The sequence below is a fragment of the Parasteatoda tepidariorum genome, chromosome 7 (genome assembly GCF_982258835.1).
Source record: "Parasteatoda tepidariorum strain Cologne lab strain chromosome 7, Ptep-v5.0, whole genome shotgun sequence".
Taxonomy (NCBI): Eukaryota; Metazoa; Arthropoda; class Arachnida; order Araneae; family Theridiidae; genus Parasteatoda; species Parasteatoda tepidariorum.
The window spans coordinates 12,656,620-12,678,861 of NC_141761.1; the positions used below are offsets into that span (position 1 = coordinate 12,656,620).

The window sequence follows — 22,242 nt, forward strand, 5'->3', positions numbered from 1 at the left end:
ACGAAAAACGTGGGGAGCATGTCAGTACATATACACATCGCATACGTGTGCGAGCTCCTTCGTCACACGAATTCTCCCCCTCTTCAGTGGGCGTAATCCTTAATCAATCTTCAACTGTCAAAATCGGAGAAGGAAAATCGGAGGGGTGAAGAACTAAGATGAAGCTTGGAGAGGGGTGCTAGAGGATTATCCTTTATCGCCTCTTATTTGCAAATTATTTATAACAAGCTGATTATAATGCTGATTAGTGCACGTGCTTTTTTGAAAGTTATCTTAAAATTTCAAAAATTTATTCTTGATTTAAGTTTAAATTATTTAATTTCAGACAATTTATCAAAAATGAAGTAAAATAATTCTATATACTTAATATAAATGGTGTTTTAAAAATCATGCATTTCCATGAATTATAACTTAATGTTAGTTAATAATTTTAGTTTGCAGTTATTTAATTTAATTTATGTTATGTTATTAATGTTCAGTTATTAATTATTATTAATTTCTTATAAACATTGCGTAATGTTTCTTAAATATAAGTTCTCAAAGGTTTTAATGTTGGTTTCAATTTTTCCTTGGTTTACATTTATGCGCATTTTAATTTTTCTTAGTTATGATACTCAACTTATACCAGTTTTTTCATTATTTCGATTGTAACTTAATGATGTTAATGCTAAGTTCTCCTAATTGCAGTTATTTAGTTTAATTTACGTACAGTGCAAATTTTTATTAATTATAGTTATTTTTTATCAACATTTTGTAAAAACATTTTAGGAAAATTTTCAATTTTTTAAATGTCAAAAGTTTTCATTATTTTGATGTCATGTCATTTAAACTTATTTTTTATCTCTATCGTCTATATTTATTTATTCGCTAATTTACAATTATACTACTGTTTTATTAAAAATATATTTTGTGAATATTTGGATTATATTTGATTTTTTATTATTTTTCAATCATGGCTATGCTTGGAAATTTAACTGTAGCATAACTCTTATACGAATAATTTCGTAATCTCTTCTTAAAGAAGTAAATGTTAGGGAAAACTGTTTTTAACGATTAACAAAATGTATTTATAATTATAAGAAATACACATGGAAATCTAGAAAAAAAGTTATATATTCATTTATTTAAATTGAAAGTCTTATCTCTTTACAGGAAGGGTTTATAAAATGAAAAATTATGATCGGGCTTTCAATAGTTGCACAATATATACATCACTGTATATGTCATGCCCTGCGCAAGATTTTATTCATTGCAAATTTTTCTTGCTGAAAAGCAGAAAATTTTGTATTTGCTGTTATTGTATTTGTTTATTATGCTACATACATACATACCTTACCTTTGAAAAAATTTAATCAATAAATAATTGTGTCAGTAAGTATTACAAGTAAGTACAGTCAGTATTTTTACAATATAAAGCATATTTTAACGAACTCTCAATCTCTAAAAATGACTTTTCATTTCAAATCTTAAAGATAATAATTAATGTATTATAAAAACTAATAAAACCTTGTTTCTTTATTATATTAATTTTTTTCGTCGCCAATAGGGTATAATATAATCTTTTACTAACAAAAACCAACTTTTTGTATTAATTAAATTTTCTTTCCTATTGCTATAAATGCTATAATTATATATTAATTAATATATATTAATGTTATAATTTAAAATAATATTTTAATGTTATAATTTAAAACTGAAAAATAAATCTTTATTTATTATTTTCTAAAAAAAACCATCACTGCTTTTGTCCAGTAAGTGCCAATGCAATAGCCAAGGTGTATACAATCGCCGATGTCGACAGAATAATTTCGTCAACAAAACTTTATGCTAATAAAATATACAAAATAAAATATTGCTTAAAATTAAATTTCTTTATTCTTAGTTTGCATATATTTCTGGTTTTACATACTAAAGTTAATTATAATTTTGTAAATTTTAATTTTTTACATAATAGTTTTATCAATAGGGTGAGATGAACACGTGCGAATATATATATATATAATATATATTATCAAAATAAAAGAAGAAAAAAAATATATAAAGAAATTTTGATTATAGATATTTCTAATTTCCGTTAAAAAAGACTTCAGATATTTTATTTTGATTTTTTTGATTGCCAGTATTGATTGTAAAGTCGTACCTCAATTTTCACTAGCATACTACTAGCATTGCAATTTTTAGCTATACACAGGGCTGACGATTCTAAGGTTGCTCAGTAATATCTTAATTTATTCCTTTCCTTGTGCGTCAAACATAGTTTAATGCATTTTTTGTCAGTATACCTGGTGCAGTAATTATTTTTGTCTGACTTTATTACTTTCTACATTTAGTCATGTAAATTTGAAATGCATTTTCCTCACATTTTAATTTTCAAACTTCGTAGTTTACTCTGATTTTTTGTTAGATAATGAAAATCCGAAGAAAATGATATTTTTTGAAAATTTCTCTATAATAATTTTTATTCCTCGGTCTTTGTTATTTTTCAAACATTTTTAAACTAAATGGTACTTTTTGTTCATTTTTGGGATTAGTTTTGTAACCCGTAATTCTAAATTCTTATTAATAAAATAAGTCTTCATGAAAACTCTAATAGTTTTAAGGAGTACAACAAATTTTTCAGATTTATTTCTTGTTTAATTGTAAATATTTTTTTAAAACTTCATTTTCATAGGATTTTAACTTTTACATTGTTTATGTTAATGATATTTTTGTAAATTGCTTTCTCTATATTTTTTTAGAATAATTTAAAGTCATTAAATATATTTCATTCAATTTATACTTGAAATTTTTTAAATATTTTAAAAGTATATAACATAATTTCCCAATATCATTAGGTTTTTCAAAAAAAATTTTAAAATTTTCATTAGTCTTTTTCGCTATCTAGCTATCCAATTTTGTTTCGAATAGCTATAATTCGAAAAATAATATTACATTGTTAAGTTAAAAAAAAATAATAATAACCATGTATAACATGCAATATACTCTAATATACAATACACTATAATATACAATAAATGTTAGGTTATAATTTTAGAATTAACAATGTGTTTAGATTATACTTCGTTAAATAAGAAACATATTTAAATATGGCACGCTGGAAGATATATATACATATTTTTTAATTTGTGTAAATATATATATATATATATATTTCCTTTTATGTAAACTTAATTTTTATCTTAGACTAAATCAGAGAAATCAGATGACTTGTTAAAATTAAAAGTCATTTTAAAATGAAAATTAATTCCTTCATTTGTTTTAATTTTTTTTCATCCCTTGTCCTTTATCATGAAAATTGAATTAATTTTTCATCTTGGAATAAAGCAGAAAAATCAGAAGACTTGTTAAACTCGTCACAAACTGCACATCCTCATTCAGATACAATTTCAGATATACATATTCTCATGAGCGCACATACTGTTACTGTTATGTATTTCATGCTACCTAAGTTTTTCGTTTTCCAAATTTTTGTTTTTTAATTATTATTTTCCACTACAAAAACGTGGTTTTTAAAAATATTATTTTGATTTTGATTTTTTTAAATAGTCAAATTCTTTCAGTCAGTGGTATTTTTTTCAAGCGATACAATTTTTCAGAAATGTAAACACCAAAAAAAAAAAACAATTAAAATTAACAATTAAAATTTCAGCATTGAAAAGAAAAAAAAATTCTTCAATGCCGAAAATTAGATTGAGTATTTGCATGATATTGACACTGAAGATTTATAAACATCAACCGTTAAGTTTTCATAGTCAGAAAAACTGTAAATATTACGTATATTAAACATAAATGGAACCACTAAATACAATAATTTCAATAATTAAGAAAAAAAACAAAAATTTTAATTATTGAATAGATTTCTCTTTGAAGAGTATAACTAACGATTCTGCAGTTATTTTTGAAGAAATTAATTTGAAAATATTTCTTTTATTATTTTGTATGCGAAACTTGAATTAAAAGTATTATGCAAAATATAGAACTGAAACATGGCACCAAAAACAATAAAATTATGTAAACAAATTCATTACTCTATATATTTCAAAAAAAGATTTTCATCTTCCAAATGTTAAAGACAATGAAAGAATTGAGAGCTCCATTTAATACATTATTTATAGTTTTAAATTTGTCAAAATTACACATTGTTGTTCTCGCAAGTAAATTGGAGATTCCTTGTCTAGCACAAGTTTATAAGTCTTAATGCACATACTTATTTGCTGCTTTATTAGCAAAATAATTACTAACTGTACAGTAATCACTTAACATGCTTCCTAAGTAGAATAAACAATTAAACAAAACAATTAAAATTAACAATTAAAATTTCAGCATTGAAAGAAAAATTTTTTTCTTCAATGCCGAAAATTGGATTGAGTATTTGCATGATATTGACACTGATGATTTATAAACATCAACCGTTAAGTTTTCATAGTCAGAAAAACTGTAAATATTACGTATATTAAACATAAATGGAACCACTAAATACAATAATTTCAATATACACATTGTTGTTCTCGCAAGTAAATTGGAGATTCCTTGTCTATCACAAGTTTATAAGTCTTAATGCACATACTTATTTGCTGCTTTATTAGCAAAATAATTAATAACTGTACAGTAATCACTTAAGATGTTTTATAAGTAGAATAAGTAAAGAGCTAACTCCTTATGAATAAAAGTAAAACGATAATTGGGAAAACTGCGTTGAAAAATTCGCAACTTAACTGAAAATTTAATTTTATGATAAAAATCAGGTTTTTGAATAACTAAATTTTTAAGGAAAATTTGTTTAAAACATTCTACATATATATTAAGCACTCAAAAAATATTTTTAATCACTTTCCAAAAAACAACAACATTATAATTAGGATCTGTGCAGTAATAAAAAGTTTTTCTATTGTTTAAAGTTCTTAATTTATAAACATGAAATCAATAAAATTCAAAAACTCCACATGATTGCTACATAATCAGTTGAAAAATATTGCAGAAAACATGCATTTTTTTTGTAATTTAGAACGACAATCGACACGACAAAGAAAAAATCTCTTTTTAGAAGATAGAAAATTAAGCACTTTTTACTAATCCCGAATTAAATTAAAATTAGTATAACTGTAGTGATTTACATACCTTAATCAAGAAAATTCCTTAATATAAACTCCAAATACTTCCAAAATAAACTCAGAAAGTCAATTCTAGAATCTCAAAAATGAGCAGTAGAAAATAGTAAATATTCAAGCTTGGATCAAAACGATAATACATATATCTAACAATCCAACTGATTTCAAAAATAGTGAAAACAAATCGAAATAATATTGGCGACCCTTTGGCGACAAAAATTGCAATTACTTCTTAATTTTTCATAACCAATCAAAACGTAAAATTATTTGAAGGCGTGAAATTAAACAAATGGGAGTTTCAGCTGTCTGTAACGTAGATGCAACCTGATTAGTTGATTACTGAAACAGAAAAACACAAGGCATGGTTACACTAGCAAAGAAATTTCATTTGCTGTGACAAAGAAATAGAGGCTAAAAATAAAGTTTATCATTTTCTTTTAAAGTTTATCATTTTCTTTTTAAGTTAATAATGGAAAGTTTAGTTCGATGATTTTAAAGCAGACATAACAAAAATGGTTGCAGTCTTTTAATGGCCTAAGATAAAAAGAAAATTATAATTTAATAAAAAAGTTAAAAATAATTTTTGCACAAAAAATTCATTTTTTTTTTAAATTTTTATAATGCTCACTAACTAAATTAGTATTGATTAAAAAATATTTTTTTTATTATAGCGTATAGATTGAAAGAAGCTAAATATTTTACCAGATTTTGAAAACCTTATTTCCTTTTAAAATGAACTAATTTAATTAATTATCAATTTGAACTAATTTAGCTATTTAACTAGTCTGAAATATTGGGGGGCAGATCTAGCAACACACGATATGTATTTCTGTTTTATACTAATATGACTTTGATTTTACATTTCTGAAGAAAAAAATGTAACGATATAAAAAGTGCATGGTGCGTAGCGTTTTTAAAAAGTGCTCAAAGGTGCTTATGTTTGATTTCCGTTTTTTAAAAACCCTTAAAGGTGCTTTTTTTCATTGGGTGTTTTTAAAGAGTGCTTAATTTTGCCTTTTCGAAAATGAGATTTTTTTTTTTCTTTATCAAGTCAATTCTCGTCCCGTATTATGCAAAAGCGGGCTTATCACATTCAACGTTTTTACAATTCATTCAACGACAATCAGCGTATGAAAGTGCCAATCATTTTACTGATTTGATGAAATACTTGCGAGTTCACATGTGCGTCTACTGAACTGAGTTCGGTGAGATTATTTGCACTCTCATGTGCTGCATTTTGCAAGATATTCTCAAGCTTCATTTTCCACCCTCTGATACCGAACTGAAAAATCTCTCCAGTATTTTATAATGGCTGATGTAATCAAGAAGAGAGTTCTTAGTCAAAAACTAGTTATTTTATCATGATCATATAAAGTCTTTGAAAATTATTTTGCATTTTGTTAATGTATGTAGCGCTTAAAAATATTTTTAGTGCCTAAAAAGTACTTAAAAGGTGTTTATTTTTTGTTGAAAGTTTTCGCTACGCACCCTGTTTGATATTTGAAAATTTTAATGAGGTCAACTGACGATTTGATTTGAAAACGTGAGGCGCGATTAAAAATTTTGATTATTTATTAGAATGCAGCTAAAAATTTAAATAATATAAACATAGCTGCTAACTAACATAATATAATTAAATAATATGAACATAGCTTCTGGATTTTGCCAGTTTCTCTTGGTTTACTGGTTTAATAAAAATTCTCCTGGTTTTCGTACATTTTAGAAAATTCTCTAATATTGAGTAAGTTTCCTTAAAAAAAATTCCTATTGAGATTATTGCTTGCTTGAATATTTAAATAAATGTCACTAATACATAATGAACTAAGCCTCATCAACAAAATTCAGTTAACTATCTTTTAATTAAATGCTTATTACTATTCAAAAAGATGAATAAATATAATGCATAACATTTCAAGATCATTTAATGTGAAATCATAGCTGGAAAATATTGCAGTTTTTCTACTCGTATTTTGATGACTATAAAAATCCCTAAAATTCCCTATGTGCAAAATATTTAGTATATTTTGCAACAATTATCATTTCGATTTATATCATCAGGATTTCGTTCTATCTGTGTTGGCAGATATGTATAAAGAATTTTTTTTTTGTAATTACATAAAGTCAAAACTTAAATTCTTAGAACTATTTTTGAATCTGATGAATGCACTAAATGTGTGTTTTATATCCGATTGCAAATTTTATTTTATTTTATGTCCGTCGTTGAACAGCAGACCCAATTTTTTGAGTTTACGACTGCAAATGTTTAACTCCGTAGCCTTGTAATTTTGAACCCAACCCATAAGATAAGGGAACTCCTGGATCAAATATTGGGCGAAATTTGCCTTCGTGGGGGATTTTTCGATGGAACGAACTCTCACTTGCGTTACATGGAGGGGAAGACCACAAGAATCTCCCACGGTTAGCCTGACAGCAAGGGGACTCAAACCAGTCTAACACTGAGGAGATTTCACGTCAGCACTGTTGTCGGTGCAAGCCGGATCATATCGACCAGCCATTGAGAACGCTCTCTCCCTTGAGCCATCACTTCTCCAGATTACAAATTATGTGATTTCAACTTTTTAGTTTTTTAATGTGTAAGGGTAAGGGAACTGCTCTTGCATCAGAAAGGTTCTGGGTTCGAATCCCGGGAAAGGCATGGATGTTCTTTCATTCTCTGTAATATCCGTCTTTACTGTGGGAGCAATGTTGGTCCACCTAATAGAATGCCCCTGAAAGACAACAAATCTGCCCTTCAGATGCCTGTTTGGCCTAGGTCATTCTCTAGGTAGGCATTGAAAAAAAAAGGTTTTTTAATGTATTGAAATGAAACAAACATTTTAACTTATCCAAAATTAGGTTTCAATATGAATTGCAATATAGAATATGACTTGTTATAGGAAATATGCAAATTAAAAATAAATAATATGAATCACGAATAAAATGACGATTAAATATGAATACAAAATCAATTACGACAGCAAATTTGGCTTAATTGCCTTTGAAAAATAATGAATTACATTAATGCAAAATTGCCAGGTAAATATAATATTCATTCTGCGTATATTTATTCGAATATTACAATGAACTTTAGTTGAACAACCCTTTCTATTATTCTAAGGCTAGTTGAAATAAATTATCGTCATTATTACAAGGGTTGCTATTTATATTTCTGGCCTAATAATGAAAAAACAAATATGTAGGATTGAAATTGGTTTTATTGTTTTTCAAGATATTCTCCATGATGATCAATACACTTTTGCATGCGTTTGAACCAATTTTCAAAGCACTTTTTCCAGTCCGATTGAGGTAACTCCAAAACATGCGTTTTGAATGCATCAACCGCTTCTTCGGGGGTCGAAAATCGTTGTCCACGTAATTTATTTTTGATGTGTGGGAATAAGAAGAAGTCATTGGGTGCCAAATCAGGGCTGTACGGCGGATGACCCATCAGTTCGATCTTTCGCTCCGTCAGAAATGCCTTTGTTTGAGTCGATGTGTGAGAGTTCGCATTGTCATGATGAAGAATGATTCGTCTGTTCTTCTGCTTTTTTCGAATTTCTCCGATGACTTCTGGCAAACAAATGGTCGTGTACCATTCAGAATTGACCGTCCTGTGTTGCTCTAACGCCACTGTTACCACATGACTGTTAATGCCGAAGAAACAGGCAATCATTTGTTTCGATGTGCTTCTTCCTCGAACAACTTTTGTTGGTTTTGCCTCATCTTGGAAGACCCATACAGTTGATTGCTGTTTTGTTTCCGGCTCATATGCATAGATCCATGATTCGTCACCTGTGTAGATGTTATACACAGCCATTGATGTACCTTGAACGTATTTTCCCAACATTTCCTTGCACCAATCGACACGAGCCTTTTTTTGAGCGTTTGTCAGATTATGCGGGATCCAACGCGAACAAATTTTTTTTACGCTCAAATGTTCATGCAATATTTTATTGATGCTAGTCATACTAATGTCCAAAGACGCTTCTATCTCACGGTATGTCACATGACGATCTTGCTTTATGAGTTCACGCACAGCATCGATCTTTTCTGGCATAACAACGGATTTTGGACGAGCTGCACGGGATTCGCCCTGGATCGAACATCGACCACGATTAAATTCGTTATACCAATTTTTTACAGTGCTGTAGGATGGCGCTTTATCGCTGAATAAAGAATTAAGTTCATCGAAGCACTCTTGTCTTGACAATCCACGTCGAAAGTTATGAAAAATAATGGGACGAAAATGTTCGCGATTCAATTCCATTTTTTGAAAGAAAAGAACTTTTCAATTTACTGTCAACAACACAAATGAAGCTATAATGGTAAATCGTCTGCTGAATTTATGTTTAAAAATATCAAACTTTCAATTAAAATCGTCTGCGGTCGCCTAGCAACACTTACTGTTGCCAAGACCAGAAATATAAATAGCAACCCTCGTAGAATAGACTCCGGTGGATAGTGACGTCACCGTCCGCGTTCAAAGGATGCGAATTTAGGGGTCAAGGACAGCACGAAGATACATCCAGGGTGAAGGCGGGATTCGAACCCGCTACCTCCACGCTTTGCACAGCGTTTGGCAGGTGATATCGCTCAGTCAAACTCCAATGAATAGAGTTTTCTACGATGTTTGCACTGTCCTGAATGTCAGCCTTTTAGTAACCCTATTTTCTGGTGATCAGCTGAAATCGCCAAACAAATTCTGACGCCAATAGCTTAATTGACGAAATTTCGAGCACGAGTGAAAATGGGGGAGAATTTTTAAGACAGGTGTGTAGGTACTTTATTAACGTCACACTAGAGTTGCACAATACGCTATTGGCGATGGTCTGGGAAACATTTCTGAGGATGATCCGAAGACATGCCATTCGAATTTTCATCCTCTGCAGAGGGGATGGTTGCCTTGCTTTGGTATCCCGACGAGCTGCACGTGAAGGCGAGCACTTTACAGAACAGTTTAACGATGACTGATACCACACACCCTCAGTCCCTACGCAGGCTGATCAAAGTGGTCACAGACTTGCCGCATCCATTGAACCTTGAGTTCGATGTTCTGCTGGGAACCGTGCCTTTACAATCAGTCCACTGCGGACAAAAATTTTGAACAGGAGTAGAGAAATGAATGTGCGAACAAACTGGTGAGCTTTTAAATTTGAACATAGCTTGAAATGTGCGTTTGCAAAGATGGACACGGCACAAAATGCGTGTTTACGAAAATGTACACTGTTTGAAATACGCGTTTTTGAAAATAGACGCAGTTCTTAATGAGTTTTCACGAAAATGGATTTAACTCGAAATGCTAGTTTACGAAAATGGACATAGATAATTACAAAATGGACATTAAAGGGAGTTACGTGTTGTGAAGTGTGCGTGCCTCCGGAGGCGATTTCTTCCTTTTTCAGCTATTATTCACTCTTTAACCGGATGTTTCAAGGCATGAACCTGTAAAATCTTGTACTACACAACTGGAGGCTGTAATATTTTAAAAATAGCTCAAGCTTGTTTTTTTTATAACTAACGATTGAGTGAGCTACACTGGTAAGCTATTAGAGACTCCACCTTAATGGTGTCACACAATAAACAACTAACATTTAGATCGGAAGGCTGATAACAATAGCTCTGCCTCCACACTCCGGCCACCCAAAAGAGACTGGACTTTATAGGATCTAAAAAATCCGGGCACCTTACATTAGAATGGATTCACAACCAAATAAATTTAGTTTTATCCATCACACAGCCGTTAGCACGAAAAATCGAACTCTGGCCTATGCCGTGGTTGACGAAAACTAAACTGAACGTACCCCCTAGGGCAATGAACACGACTCAAACTGAAAAAATATTTCTAGAGCAGATTACAACTGAATAGTATGTGATCTCAAATTATTGCTATATAAAATTCATTGATTTCACTTATTGTTTCACACACATACGTCAATTTGTGTAGCAAAGTATAATTTCGAAGCTCTTGTCAATCTGAAGAGCCACTATTGCAGATGGAAAGTATAAAGATGCATTCACTATTATACTGACACCTTCATGTTTAAGATGATTCCGAGGTGTTTAATAAATTTCAACGAAGAAAAAGAAAGTTTCAAAGTTTCTTCAAGAAAGTCACTATTCAAGGAACATTTTATACTGCGTTACAGGTAATAATAAAATGTGGTTACTAAGTTGCTTACTAGTTTACTTGCTCGCGGAAAGCAAATCCTTAAACACTGCAAAGAACAAATTTTCTAGAGATCGCTAAATGAGTTTCGATTACATCCGAATGAGATGCAAAGCTAACTGCAATTCCCGAAAAGAAACTCAAAGTTAATTGTATGAAGATGTTCTATAGCTTTAACATCGAAATTTTATTCTGATTAGAAAATTTTATTTTAAACTTTTGTTTTTAAGTTAAGAGATTTTGAATCACAGTCACACAAATATTTTAAAATGGAATATCAGTATACAGTTTTAAATGCAAAGAATTATGTACAAAACTATGTGAAAACAAAGAACAATCATTAAATTTAATATAAAATCTCATTTTTGAACGAAGAATTACCAGGGGTGATTGTGAGTCCAAGTCAAAATTCCGGAAAATTTCTTGAGTTAAAAAAAAAAACGGTTTAAATTGAAAAATTAGAAAAAAAAATTTTACAAGGTTTTTTTTCTTCCTTTTTCTTAATATTTCTTAGTTTACCTAAAATATATTTAAAATTTTACACATACCTATGATGACCTGGAGAAGTAATAAAAATTTACAAATATGTCTTTCTTTTTTGAGTTTATGATTATAACAACTATTAACTGATAAAAAATGAATATTAATCATGAGTATAAGCTTATAAAGTATCTCTCCCTTACAAACAAATAAAATAAACTGTGTTTTTAAGTTCCACCTTTGAAAATTTGATTTCCGGAAACTTCTGTGATCAATGATTTTTTGAAACGTCTGGACGTTCGATCTCCGGAAACTTCCGGATCACTGTTAGCGAAAAATCCCGAAATTCGGATTTTTTCCGGAGCACAATCAGCCCTGAATTACGACTTCTGCAAAATTCGTGCTTGCCATATAGTTACTAGTTTACGTTGTCATAATTTTATTTTTTTAAAACTAAATTACCGCGCATTGTATAGCAATGAAAAAAGCTAAATATTTTTAATTCCCCAATACTGTAATCACCAAGATATGAGGACACTGTTGTACAGCAGAAACTTGCATGTTTGAACCGAGAAGTTCCGAAACGGCTGAATGAGTGTGAAACACGAAGAGAAAGCAGCCACCTCCACTTCATGCCCCACACTCACCCAGTTGTTTCGAAACTACCGATCCACACTTGCAAACTTTCCCGTGCAGATCGATGTATTGCATAGAAAGCATCCGTTGAATTTTAGTTCCAGGAGCATTTTTTAAAATAGTCTTTTTTTAAAATTTCGATAACGTCCAAAACCGCATTAGAGTAACTAAAAATAATTACAGCAAATTTTCGTATCTAATGAACCTTTAAAAAAATTATTTAATATTTAACACTGCTGATTGTATTCCTAAAATTTCTAGTGTTTATTTTAATGCAGTCCTCCATAGAAAAGGCCAAAATTTATGGTTATGATTATAAAAAATATTGCTTTCTCATACAAAACATTATATAAAACAGTTGTTATAAATTAATATTGATCCTCAAATTGATAACATCAATTTGAGAACAAACTAAAGCGCTAGGAAAAGTTTTTCCGAAGTTAGATAAAAATACAAAAATAGATAAAATTACAATTTATGACATTTTAATAGTTCCCCTACAATCAATTCAACATTAAATGTCAAAGAAATATTTCAAATTTCCTTTAAAAATGATTTTATATTAATTTAAACTAGACTGAAATAAAATGTTTGAAATGTTCTATTTTTTTAATTTGAGAAAATTAGAATAAATTTAAGTTTTTTAATTGAAGTTAAATAGTGTTAAGCAATAGATTTACTGCCAGGAGTTTAGCTTTTTAAAACACGTTGTTTCACACCGGTTTCATGCCTTTAGCCCTTCCCCCTTCCCTCTCCTCCTCTTTTCAGTTGCATAGGAATGTACTGCGATATTTTCCCTTTTTATTAAATAAAAATAATTTTTAAAACTTGCGTGATACTTTTCTTTATAACTATGTTTAATGTAGTTTTCAGTTCCATATAGTTTTCCAACTTAAAAGATTTTAATCTATATGAAAATCAAGAGAGAAACTAACATACTTCCTTCCTCTATGACTTTCCACACGCTAATGGGGAAAGCATGTGAAGTGTTGCCATAGGTAAAGAGTTCTGCTCTACGCCACCTGCAGCCCATTTTGATCGTCAATTCCGGCAATAATAGCATTTTTCTAGTAAAAACATCACATTGCGTTTAAGTTATGACTAAAAATATACTTATTTTAAATATTTAAATTTCAACATCTCTCATCTAACATTAAAATAATAACTTCTAGTAAATCTGAAACCAACAATGCAAGAGCCGTGTGGACTCAGGGGATAGAGATTGCCTTCCAATGAGGTGAATCGGGTTCGAATCACAGCAATGGCTGGTTGATACGAATTCCGCATCCGACCGCAGTGCTGATGTAAAATATCCTCAGTGGTAGACGAATCATGGGTTAGAATCTCCTTGCCGTCAGGCTAACCATGAGAGGTTTTCGTGATTCCCCCCATGTAAAGCAAATGCAGGCTAGTTCCACAAGAAAGTCCTCCACCAAAGAGAATTTCGCCCAAAAATTGATTCAGAAATTCCCTTGTCTTCTGGATTGGGTTCAAAATGACAAGGCTACGAAGTTGAACGTTAGTAATCGTAAATCCAAAATACTGGGTTGGCTGTTCAATGGCTGTTATGAAATAAAATAAAGACAACAATGCTACGAAGAGCAGCGACTTCACATGAGAATGACGGAATTCAAAGACACTGTATGGATGGTGTTTTCAATAGAAATGTGAACAATAACAATCTTGGGCTCGGGACCTACTCTAGTTCCGGTTAAGAAGTTTGCAGCTGCTTACTACATGTTATTCTGATAAAGATGTTTTCAAACGGATAATTTTGTTTTCAATAAAAGAAATAAATTGGATAATTTCTGAGCTCAAATCTGCCGTATTTCATAAGATATTAATGTTATTATGTAATTCTGGGGAGTTTGGAGTGTAAATTTGTTTTAGTTATTTTGCTACTTATTATTAAAAAAGGTGACATGGTTGCTAGATTTTGAATAACTCGCTTTTTTGGCAGTCTTGATTTGGTCTCTTTCTATTTGTTTATTACTGTTTGTTCGTGTTGCAAGCTGTGCAACATCTTGCGTTAGTGTAAACACTTTTAGTATTGTAAACACAAGTATTGTTAGCATTGTAAACATAAGTAATCAAATACATTGTTTGCAAGAATCTCAAAGCACAATGATGGCTTTAAAATACAACTGAAATTGTAACCCGGAAATTTAGGCAGTCCCGAGCTTGCAGCGTTCTCTAGTGTAGAAAACACCATCCATATGCGAGATTGAAATCATTTTGCGTCGTGGAACAGGAAATTATTGATTGTGGTGTGTCTACCGCATCAAAAATACAATTCACTAGACATGTTAACTCGATTCTATGATGGAGAGTAACTTTTCATAGATGACTTTGTCGACTCTCCCCACACGACAATAACTTCGCAGGAGTTTTTAGCTACTGAAACAATAATGATTTAACTCCAATGAATTTTTAAAAAGTGCATATGGAAGAGTGGACAGGAAATAAATTATAGGTTTTAATCAGGTTAGAGAGAAATAACTAAACATAAAATCCGCATAACAGCCAAGCTGCCATATGCAGTTAGTTTTTAAATCTTCAAAGATTTCCATCAATATAAGAATAACGTTTGGTTAAATAATGCAAGGTACATGCAACGAGTATTGTTTTCAACTTAAGGGTCATTGTTTGAAAGAACCGAAACGAGATCGAGGAATTTCCATACAAGGATTAGTCCCGCAGTGGACTGATCATTAAGACACGGTTCCCAGCAGATCACCGAAGTCAAGCATCACTGGCTACGGTCAGTGTGCGGTATTGGTCCTCGTTAAACTGTGCTACCGTAAAGTGCTCGACTTCGCGCGCAGGTCGTCGGGCTACTGAAGCGGGGGTGCCATCTCCTCCGCAGAGGATCAAAATTGTGATGGCATGTCTTCGGATCATCCTCCGGGATGTTTCCCAGACCGTCGCCAATAGCCCATTGTGCAGCTCTAGTGCGACGTAAATTAACAACAACAACCATACAAGGATTATAAATTATAAGTGATTCCATACAAGGATTATATTAACCATTATAAAATGATCAAGAGATTTTTCGGTTCGATATCAGGTGCTGAAAATGAAGCCGAGAATATCTTGCAGCAGAGTTGAACATGTGGGAGTGCAATAATATCGCGGAAGTAGACGCGCATCATCAAACATGTAAAATGATTGGCGCTTTCATACGCTATGGATCCCCGAAATAGTTTGTGGTTGAATGAATAGTAAAAACATTGAAGTACGCTTTTGCATAATACGTGACGAAAATTGACGTGGTAAAGAAAAATAATCTAATTTTCGAAAAAGAAAAAATTAAGCACTTTTTAAAACCACCCAATGAAAAAAGCACCTTTAAGCACGCTACGCACCATGAATATACTTGAACTGCTCTCATTGCCGAAAACAGAAATGTAAGTTCTCATGAAACGCTTGCCTGCAATATTTTAGCTATAAAAAGAGTGCTTTTCAGTTTTAACCTAAATGTTAACTATTTGCCAACCAAACAAATTACGCTCGAGGTTCATGCACTTTTTAACAGCTACAAATCACTATCTGCCAACTGACAGAATAAAGTAGGGAGATATCAATGATCGTTCGATAAACTGTTAAGGAAATTAAATGATAACTACACAGCTTATTATCGCGAAGGGTGTTTAAGAATATATATTCTTATTGTTTACTTATATTTTATCTTCACGTGTGACAGAATCTTTATTGAAGAAAATGAGTAATTCACGTATGTAACATTACATAATAATCCAAACATAATGATATTTGAAATTTATCCTCTCCAGTGAAAATATAATTTTAAAATATACGTTTTTATTACAATTGCTTAAATTTTGAAAGAAAAAAAAATAATTGTAAAATATCATACAAACATGTTACAGACCAAATATCACATATCCATACATAATGAGTTTTGAAATTTATACTCTCCAGTGAAAATATAATTTTGAAATATAAGTTTTTGTTACAATTGCTGAAATTTTGAAAAAAAAATTTGTAAAATATCATACAAACATGTATCAAACCAAACATCACATATACAAAATATAAAGGAACCAAAAAAAAAAGAAAATCATTTGGAATAAAAAAATTTAATTAAAATAGCAGTTGATGATATCAATTTAAACTCTGTTACGACCTAAAAATGTTTTTAAAAACATTTATGCGTAAATTTTAAATTACCAAATGCATTTTTGCTTTGTTTTTTAACTCATAAAAATTCTCTTTTTTAATTCCTGTGTAAATATTTAAAAAAAAAAAAAAGAATTTGGAAATTTTTTTCTTTAAATGTATTAAACATAAATTTGCATTTCCCTTACCTAAATTTCTTTTTTATTTATACAGCAATGATGCTGACCTTTTAAACTAGCTATCAGTAATCAGAAGTACAATAATACATATAAATTTAACAAAATTCAAATTAATGCAATTTTAAGTTATTTCCACCAAACTCTATACTGGCATATAAAAAATACTACTAATATTCTGCATCCATTTACTATTAAGTAAAAAAAGTAGCACTTTCTTTTCCGTTATTCATTGCAAACAACAAAATTTTACAGCTCTTGATAGTTAATGAAAAAAAAAAATCTAATTTTCAACAAAGTGTTACAAAAACTCTCAAAAGTGATAATTTTTATTATTAAAAGGTAAGATCTATAATGTTAGAAAAACAATTCTAGCAGAAAACAAAAATTTTAAGATATGTGGACAGCACTTCATATTTTATTTTGATGTGACTATTCTAACTGTAACTTTATTTATTTTTCTTATTTGTGGGCGCCTCTATATTAGGTCTCAGTTTGTGTACTTTTGAGCCATTATTGACTTAATTTGTGATTGTCATAAATTTTTCTCTGCATTTACATTTTAATTTTTCCAATTGCTTCTTCTTATTTGATTTTCCATAATAGGGTCTCGAGGGCACTGTCAGTTTTTGATTTCACCACTGACAACAGAAAGGCTCCTGTGCGTCTTCTTGATGAAGTATTATCCTGCTAAACACACATATCTTTAAATGTTTGTTGTTTTCGGACTTTCTAAATTAAAATAAAACAAATTCGGATTTTGCTGCTTTAAGCGCTTTTCTATTTTGATTTATTATTTTAAATGTTACTTACATATTTTGTCTTTTTTTGTCAATTAGTTTCATTCTTTGATTAGACAAAGGAGGTAAGATCCTAATAATTACGAATAAATTATAATAGTTGGCACCTCTGTATAAGTATTTAGTAAATTCTTATTCTTACGTTAAAATTACCTTTTTAATATAAAAATTTCTTTTTTTACGGAATTATCAAGATTTTGGGAGAAATTAGGGATTCTTCCTGAAAAATATGACGTGCTGATATGATGGTGTTAAGATGTTGCTTCCACAAGTGTTGTTTGTGGAACATTCCAGACTGCTTGTTAAATGACAAGCTTAATAGGAATGCAATTCAATTTAAACAGGGTTCCTACTCATTTTAACAAAGCAAAAATTAAGGACTTTTTTGGAGAAAAAAAATTAAGGACCTTAAAAATGGTATGATTGTTTATCATCAAATATACATATACCAGCAGTGGCAGTGCCAATTATTTACCTTTTTTTAAAAAAAAATTAATCAATAAAAAAAAATAATAAAGCAATTTTATTTATATGTAAGTATACTGATATAAATGTATTAATTAACAGGGCTTGCTAAAGTAGGACCAGGTAATTCCATAAGGATAAAAATTAAGGATTTTTAAGGACTTTTTTAAAAAAAAAATTAAGGACCTTAAAAATGGTATGATTGCTTATCATCAAATATACATATACCAGCAGTGGCAGTGCCAATTATTTACCTTTTTAAAAAAGAAAATTAATCAATAAAAAAAATAATAAAACAATTTTATTTATATGTAAGTATACTGATATAATTATATTAATTAACAGGACTTGCTAAAGTAGGACCAGGTAATTTCTGCAAACCCGGATCTGATTTTTTTACCCAGATCTGATCCCCCCCCCCCAAAAAAGGTACTATATCTCTTCTATGTGCAGTATTTCGCTTGTTCACTCTCTATTCTTTTCTTTTCTTTTATCATAGAGTATCAATCTAGGCAGAATATTATTAATGAAAGGGCATCCCTTCTTGTCCCCCTATAAAGCTCTACCCTTCATGCATGGTCTAATTCTATGTGATAAAAGAACGACTTTTTGTTTCAATTGTTCCTATCAACTATAGTGATACTGAAAAATTAAGTACTTTTAAAAACCTTGCACCAAAATTAAGTACTTTTAAGGGCCCTCATTTTCCAAAATAAAAATTAAGCAGTTTTTAAGGACCATGGGAACCCTGTTGTATTTTAACCAATGATAAATGCTGTTTTAATGAAACAGTCAATTAAAAATGAAATATGAGCTGTAAAAAATAACAATTATTTTTGAACAGATTTCGTTTTGCAACTTGGGTTAGACACAACACCAGGGTTGTGGTTTTGGACAGTACACCTGGGTTTTACTGTCTGTCCAAAACCTAGAACCTTGGGTAAATTGGTAAAAATCCTATATGTGTAACCATTGTACACATAATAATTACATAGATTAATAAATATTTGATACTTCTTATACAATTTGCTTTAACTTTTGAAGCTCCACATTTCATTGAACAACAAAAGTGAATACCTAATCCTTTAAATATGAATATATATGCTTTTAATACTGATAAATTATGTTTTTGCGTAAGGATAAATAATGCAATATTAAAAATAATGATAAAATTTTTTAATAAAACAAAAACTTGTATTCATTTTGTTTCTTGTTCAAAAATTAATCTTATTTTTTATTAATAGTGACATAATTTGAATAAAGAGTTTTGGACAGGATGGTTTAAACTGGATTAATCCATTCTGTCCTAAACCTTGCCAACTCAGCACAACACATTATTGAAAAGTAAGCATTGCAATCTGTCAATTATTCATAACAATCAAATTCAATTATTCATAAACAATTGAGATTCAAGAGTAACACATTCAGATATATTAAAAATGTGAACCACCACCAAAAATAAAACCAATGTGAACCACAACCAAATGTTAAAAAAAAAAATTAAATAGAAATTGCAATTTTATTGATTCCAGGATCTATTGCTAACTAAACAAAAACAGAAGCATTTTAAACATCTAAACCCAACTCATATTTTGTTACTAAAGAATATAATTTTGCATGATATAGTTTTACAATAGATACAATTTTGCTATTAAAGAAAAATAGTCATAAATTTCATCTTTATTTGACATTAAAATAAACTTCACTTCTATCATTGCATAATTTGCTCAGCCCCGTGGCAGAATTGTGGCGACATCGTTGCAGAACATTACAGAGTTATTGTTGAAAGATTTTTTATTTAGGAAGGAAAAGAGCATTATTTTATCTGCAGAATTTTTGGAAAGTTTTTTTTTCTGTAGAATTATTTACAAAAAATGCCCTACTTGTATATCAAAGATGGAATAAATACTTATTTTGATTTACTGATTACTGATTTTTTTTCTTTACTTTGCCTTGAGAATAAAAAAAATTCCACAATGACTGAAATTATAAAAAGTAATTTCCAAATCAATAAAATTTTAAAAAGTTAATTACACAAATATATATATATATATATATATATATATACACATTTTGTCTACTAATATATATATTTGCTACTATTAAAAATTATTTTAAGAAAGGTATTATTACAAGAGAGAATTGTCGTAGAAAGCTCAAAAAAATTCTGCGACAGGGATGCTCAGTTGTTAATATTTTAAGTTCATCCAAAAATTTATGTGTTCTGAATTTTGAATCCTACACTTTAAATAATAATTAAATATTATCGAAAAATAACAACAAATAAGTAATGAAAGAACAAATGTCTTTCTCGGCACTGGGTGGCACAGAATACAGTAAATGAAAACAATCAGCAATAATTACAATTCTCGTTAAAAAAAAATAGACATAAGAGTGTATCATGAAAAAAAAAAATTTTTTTCGATATTCAAAATTTGGGTTCATTAAAAGTTTTCCCTAAAAATATTAAGGTCTTTTAGAATGAGCCCAAAGTTAAATTCTTTTTTCATCTCAAAAACATACATTTAAAAATGTTTTCCCTTCAAAGCATACTACAAATTTCAGTTTTTAAGTTAACAAATGCACAGTAACAGTTGGGCATCAGATTAGAAAATATTTATCAACCCAAATCATGAAAATAATAAAAATAAAAAAGCATGTAAAACTATCTTGCCCAAAATGTAACCATTTAAGTCATTTACATATTTATTTAAAGTTTTTTTTTTTACTGCATATGTATTGCTCATTTACCAGGAATTAGTTTCCTCTTCGTCACCTGACTTTATTACGCCACTTTTGGGAGAACAAAAAGAAAGGTTGCCAATTGGTGATCGTAGGACAAAAATATCAATATTAAATATTTAATAAATTTGATGGGGTCAAGTTTTTCTTATTATATTTTAAACTTATTATTGTGAATATTTATGGTAATATTTAGGTTATTGTAACAACGTTATGCGTAATTTCTTTTCATGTAACCATAACACTTGCTATTTAACAACTTACCAATTTCATTACAAATTTACTATTTCAAAAAAATTGATTGCATACTATTTTTAGGAAAAATAAATTTAAAATAGCTAATTCTAACAAAAATGGTTAATTCTCATTTATTTTTGGCATAACAATAAATAAAATTAATCATTAATTTTAGCTAACAAAGCCTTGTTTTTTTCCCCCATTCTATTATAATACATTTGCAAATAACGGATTTAATCTTTTTTCTTAATAAATAAACTTCGAATAATTTTTTATTCTACACACAAAAATATTCTAAATATACAATACAAAATACTCTTAAATACGAATTCGAATAAAATACTTATTTGCTTTTTAGCTGTATATAACACAAACTTCAAACACTTGTGAAGTGGACAGTACTCAAATACATTGAGTTATTTAATAACTATACTTCAAAAAATTTAGATTTTTATAAAAAAAAAAACATGATGTATTGAAATCAAAAATAAAATTCAGCGAAAATTATTAAATTTTAAGAGAATGATTTTTAAACTTAAAACCCAAAATTTGTATTATGTTTATGCATTGAAAAAAAAATTAAAATTTTAACCTAGGGGTGCACAAGGTTTTGAGAGGAGGGTCACTTGCACAGCAGGTAGATTAATGATGGGCCGCACACATATTTAGTCATCTTCATGGCAAATATGATATTTTTATGTAAAAATTAATGTTCTAAGCATTAACTATTTTTGTCAGTAAACTTAATAACATATTTGCAGAAAATTTAATACTTTTAATTATTTGAATTTATTTAAAAAACAAAACAAAACGATACTTTTTTAAAAAAAAAAACTTTCTACATTTTTCACAATAATTAGTTTATTTACTAATATATATATATATATATATATATATATATATATATATATATATAGGGGGAATTCTTACAGAATGAAAGTGCAAAAAATATACATATTTTATAGAGTGATATAAATTTGAATTAAATATTTTAATTAAATAAAATATCTAAATAAAAAAACAAAATTAAAAGGAAATTTTTTATAGCATTCAGAAGCTTCTGCAGGCCACACATCAACAGTTGGCGGGTCGCGTGTGATCCGCAGGACACAGGTTGTGCATCCTTATTTTAATCAAACTTTTTCACCTAAATAAAAAATAAATAAAAACTTTTTCACCTAACAATAAATTTAAAAAAAAATTTTTTAGGCCCATTGTACAACATTAAAAAACTTTTTTCAATAACACTAATTTTTTTTTTAAATAGTTACAGCTATAAAATTGTCAATGAAAAC

At 29.4% G+C, this 22,242-nt stretch overlaps 1 protein-coding gene across 1 annotated transcript in view; it reads right to left on the bottom strand.

The window, feature by feature from the left end:
* LOC147806854 (uncharacterized) overlaps window positions 1-22,242 on the bottom strand; it is a 42,978-nt gene that overhangs the window by 9,356 nt on the left and 11,380 nt on the right. The window lies entirely within an intron of this gene.